This window comes from Coffea arabica, chromosome 11c, assembly GCF_036785885.1.
Source record: "Coffea arabica cultivar ET-39 chromosome 11c, Coffea Arabica ET-39 HiFi, whole genome shotgun sequence".
NCBI lineage: Eukaryota > Viridiplantae > Streptophyta > Magnoliopsida > Gentianales > Rubiaceae > Coffea > Coffea arabica.
Genome location: NC_092330.1, coordinates 30,902,119 through 30,909,956, shown reverse-complemented (window position 1 = coordinate 30,909,956; position 7,838 = coordinate 30,902,119).

Sequence of the window (7,838 nt, the reverse complement as noted above, 5' to 3'; positions counted from 1 at the left end):
CTTTTCTGTTTCTTTTATCTGTTTATTTTTTAAATTGTTGATTTTCGTTCTATCTGACATACCAGTGTGCTTGTTGGTCACCTTCTCCATGAGTTAGTTTATTCACTTATTTGTTCTATATATAATATATATATATAATAGTGTTCCTGCAATATCTTCTTGCATATACATTTGAAGGAATTGGAATTAAAACAGAGGAAGACATTAATTGTTTGTGTGTTGCTTTGTCCTGTTCTAGCGGGTTTGTTTCGTTTAGTACTTAAAACAGCTACTAAAGTCAAGTACCCCTTGGATACTCTTCATTTTTCGCTTACATTCATGAATTATTTCTCTACCTTTACTAAATGTCTAAATGATGTTTTATTTTGCTCAAACCAACTAATGGCAAGCAGGGTGCATGTGCTTGAAAAAGGGCTGAAAACTGCAGCCAACCATTCGCAGAAGCATGCGAGACCCAAGAGGACCTACAAAGGTTGGCTAGTGAGTGGATGGATGTACTTGATAATTAGCTTAACAACTATGATGTTGACAAAGAGTGGTTATTGGTGATGGAAGATAATCGCAAAACACGATCACCACACTGTCAGACAACATATAGGATATCGAAACTAAATCATATCATCAACTGCTAATCAATCAAAATGTAGGCAACGGGATTTGGGAAACGTCGTCTACATTGTGCAGAACCAATAGGGATGTCAAAGCTGTATGGACATTGAACTATTTCATTTCGAATATAAGGGTTATTTTATACGAGACCAAAAGTCCTGAAGCGATGAGTCAAAAGATTGCACATGAAAAAAGGTTATCGGTTGACTTCAGGAGGATTCGTCCCACCTTGATTGATGATGATGAGGATTATTGATGATGATGAAGGGGATTAGTCCATAAACTCCAAAATTAATGAGGAAAAAAAGTACTGAATTTGTGATGAATTAATAAGATTGACTATTGTTTCCTAACTACTTTTTTTGAGTATTGTTTTCTAGTATTGGACGTGTGTGATGAATGAGTGTAATTATCTTTCTATATGTATTTTGTCATTTTTAACAAAAGGTTATTGTAGATAGATGTTTACATTTTTTCTCCTAATTTTTTTATATTTGCAATATTTAAAATTCCCATTTATCAGCATTTACCGGCATATTGACCTCTTTTCTACTTCTTTTGTCTATTTGTTGTAAATTTACTGATTTTCTTTCTACCTGACATGTTAGTTTGCCTTTTTGTGACCTTTACTATGAGTTAGTTTATTTTCTTATTTGTTCTATATATAATATATATACTAGTATTTCTGCGGCATTTTCTTGCATATACATTTGGAGGGATTGGAATTAAAATAGAGGAAAACATTAATTATTTGTGTGATGCTTTGTCCTATTCTTGCGAGTTTATTTCGTTTGGTAGTTAAAATAGCTACTAAAGTCAGGTACCCCTTGGATATTCACCATTTTTTCGCTTAAATTCATGAATTGCTCTTCTACCTCTATTAAATATTTACATGATGTTTCATTTTGACCAATCCAACTAATTATAGGCAGGGTGCATGTACTCGAATTATGGCTCAAAATTGCAGCCAACTATTTGGCAGAAGTACACGGGACCCAAGAGGAACAATAGAGGTTGACCAGTGAGTTGATGGATGAACTCGATAATTGGCTTGACAACCATGATGTCGGCGAACAGGGAAGATAATCGTAGAACATGATCACATCACTGCCAGGCAACCGATAGGATATCTGAACGAAATTATTTCATCAACTGCTAATTAGTCAAAACGTACACAACAGGATTTGGGGAACGTCATCCACATTGTGCAGAACTAGTAGGGATGTCAAAGTTGTATGGGCATTAAGTTATTCCGTTCCGAATATGAGATTTATTTTTGATGAGTTCAAAAGTCCTGATGCGATGGTTCAAAGGATTGCGCTCGAAAAAAGGTTACCGGTTGACATCAGGAGGATTCGTCCCACCTAGATTGATGATGATGAGAATTATTGATGATAATGAAGGGGATTAGTCCATAAACTCTCAAATTAATGAGGAAAAGAAGTACTGAATTTGTGATAAATTAGCAAGATTGAGTATTGTCTGCTGATGACTTTTATTTGGGTATTGTTTCTTAGTACTGGACATGTGTGATGAATGAGTGTAATTATCTTTCTATATGTATTTTTTCATTTTAGCGAAAAAGGGCAACGTAGATATATGTTTACGTTTTTCCTCCTAATCTTTTTTATATTTGCAACGTTTGAAATCTCATTTACTAATATTTACAATCATTGCACCTTTTTTTTTGTTTCTTTTGTTTGTTTGTTTTTAAATTTGCAGTTTTTCTTTCTAACTGACATGCCTATTCGTCTGTTTGTCACCTACACCATGAGTTAGCTTACTCTCTTATTTGTTCTATATATAATATATATATATATATATATATATATATATATATATATATATATATATATATATATATATATGTACTAGTGTTTCTGCAGTATCTTCTTACATATACATTTAGAGGGATTGGTATTAAAATGGAGGAAGATATTAATTGTCTGTGTGCTGCTTTGTCTTATTCTTACGAATTTGTTTCATTTGATGGTTAAAGCTACTACTAAAATCAGGTAACCCTTGTATATTCGCCTTTTTTTTCGCTTAAATTCATGAATTGTTCCTCTACCTCTATTAAATGTCTAAATGATGTTTCATTTTGACCAAACCAACTATGACAGGCAGGGTGCATATGCTCGAACAATGGTTCAAAACTGCACCCAACTATTTGGCAGAAACACGCGAGACCCGAGAGGAAGAACAGATGTTGGCCAGTGAGTTGATGGATGAACTCGATAATTGACTTAACAATGATGATGTTGACGAAGAGTGGTTATTGGTGATGGAAGATAATCGCAAAATACGATCACAACACCACCTGGCAACCGATAGGATATCAGAACTAAATCATATCATCAATTGCTTATTAGTTAAAACATATGCAACATGATTTGGGAAATGTCATCCATATTGTCCAGGACCAGTAGGATGTCAAAACTAGGACTGTCAATGGGGTTGGGCCAGCCCGAACTCGGCTCGTTCGGCCCGACAGAAAACCCGATGAGTCCGATCATTTAGTGAGCCGGTTTGAACTTGAGCCTAAAAATTAGGCCCGAATTAAATGTGAGCCGAGTTTGGGCCTTATTAGGCTCAAATCCGATATAGGCCCGGCCCTTTAATTTGATATTATGTATAATTATATATATAATATTTATATTTTGATATTATGTATAATTATATATCCAAATATATTTTTACTAAATACTAAATATATATATAAATTACAAAACACAAAAATACATCTAAAGACTCTTTCATGAGCTTTCTTGAGAGCCAATATTAGTAATGCATAACGAAATTTCTAATTTTTCTTATTGGTTGAGTAAATTTTTGTATTGGCATATTATTGGTTGATTTTTTTTTTGTCTACAAACACAAAAATCATCAAGCATATTTGGATTTAAATCACAAGATTATAAAAAAAAGTTTCAACTTTTAAAAATGTATTGGCTTATGATCGCATGTTTTATTATTATTTTTCATGCATTTTAAACGGATTAAATATAAATATTGTTGAAAAAGTTTTTGGTTTATATACTTTTTAAGAACTATTATTTGTTCATGTTTAGTTTTAATATTATAATCTTGTAAATGTTAAATTAGTTTTACAACTTAATAGTTATAGTAATTATATTAAGAAAATTAAGGAGTAATAAGTGAGATTGGGCTAAGCCCGATTAAGGCTCACAACCCGAATATTATGTGAGTTGAGTATGAGTTTCACATTTACGAACCCGAAACTCATAGCCCGAAGCCCAAAAATATTTCAAATTAAATGAGTTGAATTTGAACTCATCAAAACCCGGCTCATTAGTCCCGATTGACAGGCCTAGTCAAAACTGTACGGGCATTGAGTTATTTCGTTTCGGATATAAGGGTTGTTTTTAATGAGTCAAAAAGTCTTGATGTGATGGCTCAAAGAATTGCACACGAAAAAAGATTGTCGGTTGAGTTAAGAAGGATTGTCCCTCTGAGATTGATGATGATGAGGATTATTGATGATGATGAAGGGGATTAGTCCATAGGCTCAAAAATTAATGTAGAAGAAAAGTACTGAATTTGTAAAAGATGTGATTTTATTTAAAATAAGTGAAAAAGGACCTAGAATGAGAGTTAAAAAAAATGTGACAGTTTGGGTCCAAAATTGAGTCTAAAAGTGTTTTTAAGCAAAATAGGAATCACCACTTGGTATTGAGTTTGAGTGTAGCAAATCACCCAAAAATATTTTTAACAAAAATACAATAAAATAAAACCCTTTTCGACAACTCCAGATCTTTGAAAAATAAAAGAAAATGAGTTTGGGAGTCACAATTGAAGAAAGGAAGGCAAAGGTTCGATTGACTCGAATCTAAGGCACTCTTTCAACCTAGCCTAAATTAGTTGCGAGGTTTAGTAAAAAAATTTTCTAATCTAACTCTTAAATGTATCACATTTGGATGTTTCCTACATGGATGCAAATCTAAATTTAGAAAATATCGGAAGGGATAAAATATCCATTCAAGGATTTAATTGATATCAATTGCATTAATTGTGAAGGCCAAAATAACTCCTTAAATGGGTCACGAGTATACGAATAATAAAATTAAAAAAATAAAATTATATATCTGGATATAAGTGACCAAAGAATAGGGAATGCAACATAATGGATATGGGAGGCAAAAAACTCGTGACATAATTTTCTTATACATGGATTGATGGGGTATTTAAATTAAAGAGTTATAATCACCCATTTCCGATGTTCAAAGAGTAATTCTCCTAATCTGGTAATTCTCCTAATCTAGTCAAACAAATGAACTAACTTATTTTGCAATTTCTTAAATAAGATGCAATTTTAAATGATATGATTAACACATATAGAGGGTAGATGATAGAGGATAATAGAATAGGAAATATCATGTAAATGAGAAAAAATTCTAAAAAAATGTGCATGAAAATGTAATAAATGCCACGCAAAAGATGAATTTAACGCATGAACAATCTAAGAGTCTAGCATTGGACTAGCCCATTTCCAAAAGTCCTTACTAGCATTGGACTAGCAAGTAACCGGAAGGAGAAGTCACAACTAACGTTGGACTAGTGTGGTGACCTCATGCATTCATAATATATAGTAAAACAAATAGAGTATAAATTAAAACAAATAAACACATAAAAGCACGTAGCACGTAAGTCTAATATCTAGATGCAAAAATCTTAAAGAAAGCGGATAAAGCATATAAACACATAAACACGTAAAATCTATCTATTACAGCCGAGAGTTTAACTACAATCTAAAATGGGGGAAAATATAATAAAATAAACTTATCTATTCTATCTAATACAATGGGAGATCTAACTACAATCCAAAGTGGGAAAATAAAATAAACCTATCTATCTTATCTATTACATTTGTCTATCTAGTTATAATTTTTCAAAAATATTAACATCTATTACATCTTGAGATATTTAAATACCTCCCAAATAATTATAAAAATTAACTAAACAAACATAAGAAAATTTGAATGAACATTTGAATCAGATAACTAACAAAGCATATAAAAAATATAAACACATAGGAGCACATGGTCCCAAAATTGTAATTCCAAATTTCGAGCGAGGCGATGCACATGCAGTTTATGTTTGAAATTGATAAGTGTTTGTCTTTATATCATGTGTGTGTGCCTGTTTTAGTGTGTTTGATGTGCTTTTGATTGCTACAAGAGTATTATTAATGCTAGTTTTGTTGAGATTTTGTGTCTACTGAGGAGTGAATGAAAAACTTGTGATTATTTCATTTTACTCACAAAAGCTTTGTGTTTTTGCAAGGATTAATGATGGAGCAGTGGTTTGGAGTGAATTTCATATTTATTGGATAGTTCAAGGATGATTTAGTGCGCTCGAGAAATCACAAGTAAGGACGAGAAAAGCTTCCGTGACAAGTGGAAAAGAAGAAACATTGAAACTGGAAGACCTTTGGGTCTAGCCTTGTATCCTCACTTGACAGAAGATGATCCAAGGCACAAAGATACGAAGAAGTGCCCCCAGGATGATCCAGCCGTGAATCTGTTGAAGCTAGTTGCGAATCCCAATGTGGATTGTAGTAGAGCAAAATAGGAGAAGCAAATCCAACGCTGGATCCTGGATAAGCAGGCATGGATCCAGCACCAAATTGAAAACAGAATCAAACTTGAAAAACAGAACACTGGATCCGACCATATTTGGACCAGATTCGACAATGGATCCTGCGGCGGATCTATATGGTAGTTTGGAGCAGTTAGGATTTCATGTCAATTTTTTTCTATCTTTTTACCACCCTATAAATAGTAACTTACGGGGGTGGTGCTATAGCTTTTGGAGGCACACTTTGACGACACAAAATTAGCTAGTTTTTTCCAAGAAAAACATCTAGAGAAGTTAAGGTTTTCACCACAATAAGTTTGTTTTGTCCTAGGATTGAGATGAACTTATTTGATTTTTGACCGTGGATTGATTGTGGTTGATTGTTACCATATCATGTACTTGCTAGTTTATGTATTCCATGTTTTTTATGTTTGTAGTTGTTTGATCACCATTACAAACCATCTATCCTATTGTTTGTCTAGTTAGAGTTGGTTAATAATACTAGATCAAAATTGTTGAGCTCTAAATTGTAGATTCATGAAAGTAGAGATGCATTTAGGTGGATTTAACTTGTGTAATTTCATTATCTTCATAAACTTATGCTTAATTGTTCAACCACGAAAGTAGGTGAAGACTAGGTATATGTATACTTGTCATTAGTGAAAGCAATATTCAAATGTCTTAGGAAATTATATTCTTGGCAAGACAAGAGTAATAATTTCAATCAACCAAATCACCTCCTATTTATGAGCATTTAAGCGAGTAAAAAACCTGGAACTATCTTCTTATTGTTTCTCACTTGTCATATCATTAGTTATAGCTTTTACTAGTTCATTGTTGTAGTTGCACTTTACTTTAATTTGAGATTATTTAGGCAATAGACTAATTGATAAGCCTTAGTAATTGTTATTGTTACTTGTGGATCGACCATAATTTACACTATACTGATTTAATGACCTATATACCTGCGGTTGGGAATAATTGAAAGTTTTAATTTGAACATATAGTCCACGTCATAATTATAGTTGGCGATTTGTTTGAGATCCTCAAGATTGTGATACACGATTCCTCTGAAAGACCTGAGATTCATCAATTTGGTTAAATCTCCAGGGTTGTAAGACCGGTCATTGAATGAGTCGAGTATCTCCAATAGTTTGCTCAACCCATCTAACCGCATCTTAGGGTATTTTCCAAAACATTAACAGTTAAACCAAGAGAGGAGGGCGAAAGGGGAGGATGGTGGCGGATGTAGAAAGTGTTATTGATATGTAGGAGAGAGAGAGAGAAGCTTTAAATTAAAAAAAAAAAGGTGCTAGAAAGATTTAAATAAAAGAAAAGAGAAAAGATTTGAGTTCAAAGAAAAATTCTAACTGCATAGGAAGTTTAAAGAAATGAACAAAATTTAAGCAAAATGAAAAACAAGGAACGAAAGTCATTTGTTGATACAGGAAAGAAGCACAAAAAAAAAAAAAAAAAAAAAAAAAAAAAAAACCAAACTGATTTGATTTGTCTACATGCATGTAGTTGTTTATTGTCCTTTATTGAAAAGTATTGATAGATTTTAAATTCAATACGAGTAAAAGCTGTGAATTGCAGAAAAAGGGATGGAGGAATCAAGAAACTTGCATTGG